We start from the raw sequence: 11,612 nt of genomic DNA, 5'->3' as shown, positions 1-11,612 counted from the left end.
GTTCTATGAATAATCTATTCTGGTTTTCACATTGTTCCACTGATTGATAAACACAATAATTTCAATCTGTGCGTTGGTATGCTTTTGAGTTGTTAATTAAGACATGTATTTAATGAAAAATTTAATGGAACGACTTAATTTACATTTTCCAAGTGGTAGAATGCAAACACTTCAGTGTAAGATATGGGAACTAGAAGCGTAAAACACCTGTTTTCTAAATGTGTAAAAGTACCAAACCGTAGCTTTCATAGGACGAAAAAGCGATAGAAAGATGAAAAATATCGTAAAGTACTCGCAAGGAGTTAACACGATTTGTATTGTCCTTTTTGAACTACTTAAAAACAGATTTGAATTTAGGTCTCGTATGAATGATATAAAACAAAGAATATTTGAAATCCCATAAAATTTTAACTTTATGTAATAAAATTTATCCATAAAATAAAAGGCTTATTCAATTAATCCAGGCAACGACTCGTGTTTCAGCTATTAAAAAGGTCAGAAACATAATATGCCTATATAATCTGCAATATGCATTTATTCAGGTATTACATTATCATATCCAGACTCATGATATCTTAAACTTTTCGTATTTGCTTCCAATTTACTCTTCATGCGCTGGATTGTCTTTGTTTGAGTTTTATTTGTTTGTGTGTGTATGTGTTTATGTGTGTGTGTGTGTGTGTGTGAGAGAGAGAGAGAGAGAGAGAGAGAGAGAGAGAGAGATCATATAATACTGCAGTAATATTCAATTCACAGTTACAAAAGTTAGTATACATCGCCCAACACAAGGAATCTATTCTGACTTTCACACTGTTCTACGAATAATCTTTTCTGACTTTCCCACTGTTTTACTAATAATCTTTTATGATTTTCACACTGTTCTACGAATAATCTATTCTGACTTTCCCACTGTTTTACTAATAATCTTTTATGATTTTCACACTGTTCTACGAATAATCTATTCTGACTTTAACACTGTTCTACGAATAATCTTTTCTGACTTTCCCACTGTTTTACTAATAATCTTTTCTGATTTTCACACTGTTCTACGAATAATCTATTCTGACTTTCACACTGTTCTACGAATAATCTATTCTGACTTTCACACTGTTCTACGAATAATCTTTTCTGACTTTCACACTGTTCTACGAATAGTCTATTCTGACTTTCACGCTGTTCTACCAATAATCTATTATGACTTTCACACTGCTCTACGAATAATCTATTTTGACTTTCACTCTGTTCTACGAATAATCTATTCTGACTTTCACACTGTTCTACGAATAATCTATTCTGATTTTCACACTGTTCCACTGATTAATAAAAACAATCATTTCAATCTGAGTGTTGTTGTGCTTTTGAGTTGTTAATTAAGACATGTATTTAATGAAAAATTTTAATGGAACGACTTAATTTACATTTTCCAAGTGGTAGAATGCAAACACTTCAGTGTAAGATATGGGAACTAGAAGCGTAAAACATCTGTTTTCTAAATGTGTAAAAGTACCAAACCGCAGCTTTCATAGAACGAAAAAGCGATAGAAAGATGATAAATGTCTAAGAGTAAGCGTAAGGAGTTAACACAATTTGCATATTCATTTTTCAACTACTTAAAAAAGATTTAAATTTAGGTCCGTATGAATGACATAAAACAAAGAACATTTGAAATTCCATAAAATTTGAACTTCATGTAATAAAATTTATCCATATAATAAAAGGCTTATTCAACTAATCCAGCCAAAGACTCGTGTTTCAGCCATTCTAAAGGTCAGAAACATAATATGCCTATATAATCTGTAATATGCATTTATTCTGGTATTACATTATCATATCCAGACTCATGATATCTTAAACTTTTCGTATTTGCTTCCAATTTACTCTTCATGCGCTGGATTGTCTTTGTTTAAGTTTTATTTGTTTGTGTGTGTGTATGTGTTTATGTGAGAGAGAGAGAGAGAGAGAGAGAGAGAGAGAGAGAGAGAGAGAGAGAGAGAGAGAGAGAGAGAGAGAGAGAGAGATCATATAATACTGCAGTAATATTCAATTCACAGTTACAAAAGTTAGTATACATCGTCCAACACAAGGAATGTACTTTTTCGAAGACGCCCATGAACAGCTACAGTTTCTGAATGGTTACAATGAAACTGTAATAAGTTGAATTCGTTCACAATCATGTTCGATTTCCCACCTCTTTTACCTCTAAATTCTGAAGAAAGATGACTATTGCAGTACGAAAATACATTGGGCGGTATTCATAAAGAAAAGGATATGCTTATACTTGCAAAATATGAAGGAAATTCTTCTACTTGTATTCATAAACATTTCAAGCAAAAGCTTCTACTTTTAGAGCAAAAGCACATCCTTATAATCACATAAAAGTAAATAGTTATACATAAAGAAGATCCTTTACTTCATATAAAGAGCATATGCTTCGAAAAAGCTGAGTCTGGTCAGTAGCAGACTGCAGTTCCAAGAGAAAGGTTGTTCTGTCCGATTCTCAGCACGATGGCAGATTTTGTGGATGTGAGGCATGTTAAACAATACATGCCCCGTTTACCCACACTTGATCGTGATTTCAAGATGTTATTCCGTTATGAAGAACAAAATGTACAGTGGCTTGCGGACAGATATCTTGTCCACACCTGGAATCTCGATGAAATATCAAGGTTAAGCCATAACTTGGTGATTTGCATTTTACATTTGCTTTTGCATGTATAAACAGTTGGGAGAATACGAAGGCCGCTGTATTTATGGATGTATGTATGTACAAACAGTATATATGTATGTATGTATGTATGTATATGTATATATGTATACATCTATCTATCTATCTATCTATCTATCTATCTATATATATATATATATATATATATATATATGTGTGTGTGAGTGAGTGAGTGAGTGAGTGAGTGAGTGAGTGTGTGTGTGTGTGTGTGTGTGTGTGTGTACAGTACATGCAAATATACTGTATTCATATAATATATAAATATAGTTTATATATATATATATTATATATGTATATGTATGTATATATGTGTATATATATATATATATATATATATATATATATATATGTATATATTATATATATGTATATGTATGTATATATATATATATATATATATATATATATATATATATATATATATATATGTCTGTGAATATATATATACATCGTATAAATATACATATATACACAGAATATTCATATACTGCAAAAGCTTATATACATGCATGTATATACACATATATAAACTATAAATATATATATATATATATATATATATATATATATATATATATATATATATATATATCGATTCGTACCAGAAATAGATTGTTCTAAATTCCAAACCTGAAATAATTTAGCTGAAATCAACTATTTCAATTCGGTTTGCTTTAAACCTCAATTACCCTTAGCCCTTCGTCCGGGTATCTTAAAGTTTCCTTCAAACTGCAAAGTTGAGCGTTTAGCGTCTTCAAAACTTTTCAAATCAAATCCATAAATCAAATCACGTAGTTTATTATTATCATTATTATTATTATTATTATTATCATTATTATTATTATTATTATTATTATTATTATTATTATTTCATTATCATTGTTATTATTATTGTTGTTGTTGTTGTTGTTGTAAAACAAGAATGGAATTTTTTGCGAGTCCTAAAAGAATTCGGAAGAAAATCTTCTCGGATTTCCAAATGGCTTCTGAAGAAATAGCCATAGACTTAGAATGGAATTCTGAATGCCTCCAGAACGGAATCTCAGAACGGTATCGGAAGATGAATTTCCCGGATTTCCAAATGGCTTCAGAAAACATAGCCATAGACTTAGCATGGAAATCTGAATGCCTCCAGAACGATATCTCAGAACGGTTTCGGAAGAAAACTTTCCCGAATTTCCAAAAGTCTTCAAAGGACATAGCCGTATACTTAACATGGATTTCCCGTCTTCACTGGATCTTTGAGTCGGTTTTCTGAGAGAGAGAGAGAGAGAGAGAGAGAGAGGAGAGAGAGAGAGAGAGAGAGAGAGAGAGAGAGAGAGAGAGAGAGAGAGAGAGAGAGGACCATTTCAGAATCGTCGTTGTAAACATCTTCGATTGAGCTCCCAAAGTCTGCAGGATTTTCTCGTCTTCACTGAATCTTTGAGTCGGTTTTCTGAGAGAGAGAGAGAGAGAGAGAGAGAGAGAGAGAGGAGAGAGAGAGAGAGAGAGAGAGAGAGAGAGAGAGAGAGTCTGAACAACTCCTCCCCGAGCTTCAAATGACTTCTGAAGACCTGATCTTCATTTTTTCAAACGTAGCCTGCAACACCTCACATGATCTGTATGTAGCTGGCGAAATCTAACCAAGGAATTGCGCGTCAAAAGGATTAAGAGGAAATGAGTTGATGACTGGGAGAAGGATTTCACTTAACTCACAGAGATCGCGTTTTGGCGGAATAGGAAGCTGCCGGTAAGAATTATGTGTTACGTCTTCGGAACACCATCAACTACAGATGGTTTTGGTTTTTGCCGAAGTTGCCAATCGTTCGTTTTATATCGCCCGACCTATAGAAAGACACGGGATCTTTCGTTGGCAGCTGAGCTTTGAAGATCATAATGTTTGCACCTTGAAGGATCCTTTGCTTGGACTTTTGCGACGATGTCTTATTAAAGGAGACTCTTGGAAAAAGTACGAGGCTTTGTATCGGTGCAAAAACGGATTGCGGAGAATGAGGATGGATGCAGAATGGTTCAACTGAACGGTGAGTGACGTGTAGTTCTTCAACAGGATTGTCCCAAAATTCGCCATTGAAGTAAGGACATATCCAGACGACAATGGTAAATATATCATGTTGCTCGTCATTTACTTTGGCATGATAGTGTATGCGGAGAAATCGATAGTATTCATCTCTTTACTCATTGCCCAGATAGGTAAGGAATAAATGCCTTCGATTTCCCTGAGGAATCTGACGAAGTGAGGACTTGCGGCATTGAAATCTCTTTTGAAATCTAGAGGTACACTGACGAACTAAAGAAAAGAGACAATGAAATCTCGAAAGAAACAGATAATCTAATGAAAGAAGATCTTGAAAACTAGAAGACAGGAGAGAACAGCGAAGAGGAGCCTCTAATGCCAGAGGTAAGACACCTAAAAATAGAGAGCCTCTTATGCTAGAAGTAAGGCACCTCAAAATATAGATCGAAGACCCTCTAATGCTAAAAGTATGGAACCTAGAAATATATGTCAAAGAACTTCTGATGCTAGAAGTGTGGGAGCTAAAGAGAGAGGTCAAAGAACTTCTAATGCTAGAGGTGTGGGAGCTAAAAAGAAGTCAAAGAACTTCTAATGCTAGAGGTGTGGGAGCTAAGAAGAGGTAAAAGAACTTCTAATGCTAGAGGTGTGGGAGCTAAAAAGAAGTCAAAGAACTTCTAATGCTAGAGGTGTGGGAGCTAAAAAGAAGTCAAAGAACTTCTAATGCTAGAGGTGTGGGAGCTAAAAAGAGGTCAAAGAACTTCTGATGCTAGAGGTGTGGGAGCTAAAAAGAGGTCAAAGAACTTCTAATGCTAGAGGTGTGGGAGCTAAAAAGAAGTCAAAGAACTTCTAATGCTAGAGGTGTGGGAGCTAAAAAGAGGTCAAAGAACTTCTAATGCTAGAGGTGTGGGAGCTAAAAAGAGGTCAAAGAACTTCTAATGCTAGAGGTGTGGGAGCTAAAAAGAGGTCAAAGAACTTCTAATGCTAAAGGTGTGGGAGCTAAAAAGAGGTCAAAGAACCTCTAATGCTAGAGGGGTGAGAGCTAAAAAGAGGTCAAAGAACTTCTAATGCAAGGGGTGTGGGACCTAAAAAGAGGTCAAAGATCTTCTAATGCAAGGGGTGTGGGAGCTAAAAAGAGGTCAAAGAACTTCTAATGCAAGGGGTGGCGGAGCTAAAAAGAGGTCAAAGAACTTCTAATGCAAGGGGTGGGGGAGCTAAGAAGAGGTCAAAGAACTTCTAATGCGAGGGGTGGAGGAGCTAAAAAGAGGTCAAAGATCTTCTAATGCAAGGGGTGTGGGAGCTAAAAAGAAGTCAAAGAACTTCTAATGCAAGGGGTGGGGGAGCTAAAAAGGAAGGGGTGGGGGAGCTAAAAAGAGGTCAAAGAACTTCTAATGCAAGGGGGGTGGGATCTAAAAAGAGGTCAGAGAACTTCTAATGCAAGGGGTGTGGGAGCTAAAAAGAGGTCAAAGAACTTCTAATGCAAGGGGTGTGGGAGCTAAACAGAGGTCAAAGAACTTCTAATGCAAGGGGTGTGGGAGCTAAAAAGAGGTCAAAGAAATTCTAATACAAGGGGTGGGGGAGCTAAAAAGAGGTCAAAGAACTTCAAATGCAAGGGGTGTGGGAGCTAAAAAGAGGTCAAAGATCTTCTAATGCAAGGGGTGTGGGAGCTAAAAAGAGGTCAAAGAAATTCTAATGCAAGGGGTGTGGGAGCTAAAAAGAGGTCAAAGAAATTCTAATGCAAGGGGTGGGGGAGCTAAAAAGAGGTCAAAGAACTTCAAATGCAAGGGGTGTGGGAGCTAAACAGAGGTCAAAGAACTTCTAATGCAAGGGGTGTGGGAGCTAAAAAGAGGTCAAAGAACTTCAAATGCAAGGGGTGTGGGAGCTAAAAAGAGGTCAAAGAACTTCTAATGCAAGGGGTGTGGGAGATAAAAAGAGGTCAAAGAACTTCTAATGCAAGGGGTGTGGGAGCTAAAAAGAGGTCAAAGAACTTTTAATGAAAGGAGTGGGGAAGCTAAAAAGAGGTCAAAGAACTTTTAATACAAGAGGTGTGGGAGCTAAAAAGAGGTCAAAGAACTTCAAATGCAAGGGGTGTGGGAGCTAAAAAGAGGTCAAAGAACTTCTAATGCAAGGGGCGTGGGAGCTAAAAAGAGGTCAAAAAACTTCTAATGCAAGGGGTGTGGGAGATAAAAAGAGGTCAAAGAACTTCAAATGCAAGGGGCGTGGGAGCTAAAAAGAGGTCAAAAAACTTCTAATGCAAGGGGTGTGGGAGCTAAAAAGAGGTCAAAGAACTTCTAATGCAAGGGGCGTGGGAGCTAAAAAGAGGTCAAAAAACTTCAAATGCAAGGGGTGTGGGAGCTAAAAAGAGGTCAAAGAACTTCAAATGCAAGGGGCGTGGGAGCTAAAAAGAGGTCAAAAAACTTCTAATGCAAGGGGTGTGGGAGATAAAAAGAGGTCAAAGAACTTCAAATGCAAGGGGTGGGGGAGCTAAAAAGAGGTCAAAGAACTTTTAATGCAAGGGGTGGGGGAGATAAAAGAGATCATAGAACTTCTAATGCAAGGGATGGGGGAGCTAAAAAGAGGTCAAAGAACTTCTAATGCAAGGGGTGGGGGAGCTAAAAAGAGGTAAAAAAACTTCTAATGCAAGAGGTGTGGGAGCTAAAAAGAGGTCAAAGAACTTCTAATGCAAGGGATGGGGGAGCTAAAAAGAGGTCAAAGAACTTCTAATGCAAGGGGTGGGGGAGCTAAAAAGAGGTCAAAGAACTTCTAATGCAAGGGGTGGGGGAGCTAAAAAGAGGTCAAAGAACTTCTAATGCAAGGGGTGTGGGAGCTAAAAAGAGGTCAAAGAACTTCTAATGCAAGGGGTGTGGGAGCTAAAAAGAGGTCAAAGAACTTCTAATGCAAGGGGTGTGGGAGCTAGAAAGAGGTCAAAGAACTTCTAATGCAACGGGTGTGGGAGCTAAAAAGAGGTCAAAAAACTTCTAATGCAAGGGGTGGGGGAGCTAAAAAGGTCAAAGAACTTCTAATGCAAGGGGTGGGGGAGCTAAAAAGAGGTCAAAGAACTTCTAATACAAGGGGTGTGGGAGCTAAAAAGAGGTCAAAGAACTTCTAATGCAAGGGGTGGGGGAGCTAAAAAGGTCAAATAACTTCTAATGCAAGGGGTGAGGGAGCTAAAAAGAGGTCAAAGAACTTCTAATGTAAGGGATGGGGGAGCTAAAAAGAGGTCAAAGAACTTCTAATGCAAGGGGTGTGGGAGCTAAAAAGAGGTCAAAGAACTTCTAATGCAAGGGGTGGGGAAGCTAAAAAGAGGTCAAAGAACTTCTAATGCAAGGGGTGTGGGAGCTAAAAAGAGGTCAAAGAACTTCTAATGCAAGGGGTGTGGGAGCTAAAAAGAGGTCAAAGAACTTCTAATGCAAGGGGTGTGGGAGGTAGAAAGAGGTCAAAGAACTTCTAATGCAAGGGGTGTGGGAGCTAGAAAGAGGTCAAAGAACTTCTAATGCAAGGGGTGGGGGAGCTAAAAAGAGGTTAAAGAAGTTCTAATGTAAGGGGTGTGGGAGCTAAAAAGAGGTTAAAGAACTTCTAATACAAGGGATGGGGGATAGATGTCGCCAGCCAGGCTTTGGGGAAGGCGCGGCGGCGACTGTGTTCTTTCTGATGCGTAAACTTAATTAAATACAAGTAAAAACAGGGCATTAAATACGTATTATAAATACTAAACTCTTTCTTATCTTGACAGCACAAATTAAATCTTACAAGTTCCAACATGTAACTAAGCGCTCCTGAAGCACGAGTCAACCTTTTACTTCTGCTTGGAGGATATCCTCGCAAGTAAAAGGTAATCATTATGAATATGGAAAGAAAGATTTGCTTATACTTCTACCTTTTGCTTCAGTGAATTACCTTGTACTTCTACCTTATGCTTACAAGGATATCCTTCATTTTTATGGATACCTCCCAAATAGTCAAATTACTTTTTACAGAAGAGAAACCTAATCAAACCGATACCAGTACTCACAGTTTGAAAGAGACAACCTACAGAGTAATCCGAGAAGGTAGAGTGAGGTCTACAAGATAACTGTCTTTATCAAATGTATCCATACCGTAAAAAACTAAAGGCAATGCCCGACCATAGGGACTAAGGCACCTTCCTTCTCCATGCTTCCATCGGGGCTCGTGGGGAGAGGCTGGCCCCGGGTAAGATTATGATAATTCTAGAAGTTCATTATCTAGGACAATTGTCGTTACACGCAGAAAAAAAAAATTTTGTGGCTTCACAATGGGCTGGATCCATGAATTTTAGCGGCAGAGCCTGGCGATGGGACCTGTGAGAACATTCACCGCCGAAATGAATGGTAAAACCTTTAAGGTAAAAGATAGAAGAGGTTGGGCAGCAAGAGTGCTGGTTGATTGATTGATTTTGGGTTTTCTGGCATCCTTTCATCTAAGGTCATTGATCCCGAAGATGGAAGAAAGGTAGCTAGAACGGAGGTAAAGTAGAAGGATGTAAAGGTGTAGCTACTGGGCCCAAAGAATACCTACAGGTCATCAGCTGAGGTGCGCCAACCCCCTGCTAGTTTTACTGTATTAGAAGTTTAAACAACTTTGCTCATATTAATAAGGAAAATCAAGTTAACTTTTTTTTTTATTTCTACTCTTTTGCAAAGGCGCAAGAGTAACCTTTATGTTATTACGCTTGTGAATGCAATAATAGACTAAAGGAAAGAAAAGAAAAACATACATATATATATTCACACAAACACACACACACACACACATACATATATATATATATATATATATATATATGTATGTATATATGATATATATATTATATTATATATATATTTATATACATATATATTTACATATATATATATATATATATATATATACATACTGTATATATGTATATATATAAATATATGTATATGTATATATATATATATATATATATATATATATATATATATATATGCGTGCGCACATATACTTGTATGGCTATGTGCGCGTGTTTATATATATATATATATATATATATATATATACATATATATATATATATATATATCATATCTATCTATCTATCTATCTATCTATCTATCTATATATATATATATATATATATATGTATATATATATGGAGAGTTTTTGGTAAACAAAATGTGATAATGAAAAGTAAAATGCCACTTTCTCTACAGAGAAAATTATCTAATCAGATGGTCCTACCAGTATTAACTTGTGCATCAGAAACTTGGAGCCTTACTGAAGCCTTAGAACATAACTAGTTACAACTCAAAGAGCTATGGAAAGAACAATGATGGGAATAACATTAGGTGACAGAAAAAGAGCAATATGGATACGAGAGCAAACTAAAGTAGAGAATATTCTAACAAGTAACAAAAAGAAAGGGACATGCACAGGACATATAATGAGAATGACAGATAATAGATGGACATTAAGAATAACAGAATGGATCCCTAAAGATTGCAAAAGAAGGGTAAAGAAGAGAAGACGATAGACTGACGAGCTAAGAAAATTTGCGGGTACAGCGACGTACAAAGGCCATAAACGGACGTGAATGGAAGAACAGGTCTACATATATAAATATATATATATATATATATATATATATATATATATATATATATATATATATATATATGATACATTTTGCACATTTAGACGTGTTTTTCATATTCAAATAAGCCATATTTTTTTTATACATTAATATCTGGATTCTCTTAACGACCTCGGGATCAGAGCCCCAGGTGAAATCACACAAAGACAAGAACTTCTAACCGGCCGGTAGTCGAACCCTGGTCCGGGAAGCTTGTATAAACAGTGACACTACCACTTGGCCACAAATAAAGTACAAGCTTCCTGGACCAGGGTTCGACTCCCGGCCAGTTAGAAGCTCTTGTCTTTGAGTGATTTCGCCTGGGGCTCTGATCCCGAGGTTAAGAGAATCCAGACATTAATGTATAAAAAATATATGGCTTATTTGAATATATACTGTATATATATATATATACATATATATATATATGTATATATATATATATATATATATATATATATATATACACAAACATATAAATCAATACACCTATATACACATATATAAGCTAGTAAGTGTATGTTTACTTTATAAATGGACCAAGAGAAGATTCACACTAAAAGCATGGACAAAGAGCACTATATCTCCTTCAACCCAGAAGAGCTTTGAAAAAAAAAAAAGACACTGTGTAACACAATCCACACCATCTACGTTTGCCATCACTTTGTTTCTCGCCATAACAACATTTAAGTGTAAGTCGTCATGGTTTTTCTTTTATTTTCTTAGGGTGAGGTGACGTTTTGCTCACATGACTGCACAACAAAGGAGGTTTCGGGGTGGGGCTGTGGGAAGGGGGGAGGGGGGGGGGGTAGAATGGGTTGGGTTTTACGGCCCAGTGCCCCCTGTGATTCAGGGTAAGGCGGTAAATAGGGGTATGAGAGTGGGGTAAGTGTGGGAGTACTGGTGTGGGGACACGATGCCCTTTGGAGGGCATAACGCTTATAACACAGGCATCCGCTCCCAAACGCCTTCTTGGCTTGGACCCAGTTCCTTCGCTCCGACGTTGAAATCCTTGTAAGGAAGGCAGGGGCGTTGCCCTTCCCTTTGCCGTATTAATTCCGCCGTATTTATATATTTCTCGGCAGACTAAATAAAACTCTCCTTAAGCAGAATAAACCTGAGGAAGAATGCTCACGTTTTGATAAAGGTGTTTTTTATGGGTAATATATATAAATGGAGACAGACTTTTCTGCGAAAAAATAAAAATTCTGGCAAGGGGATGCTGCCCTCGGATTTCCGAGGGACGGGGGAGGTCTGGCTTT

This window comes from Palaemon carinicauda, chromosome 14 (assembly GCF_036898095.1).
Source record: "Palaemon carinicauda isolate YSFRI2023 chromosome 14, ASM3689809v2, whole genome shotgun sequence".
In the NCBI taxonomy this organism is placed as follows: Eukaryota; Metazoa; Arthropoda; class Malacostraca; order Decapoda; family Palaemonidae; genus Palaemon; species Palaemon carinicauda.
Note: the sequence above shows the minus strand (reverse complement) of the source record.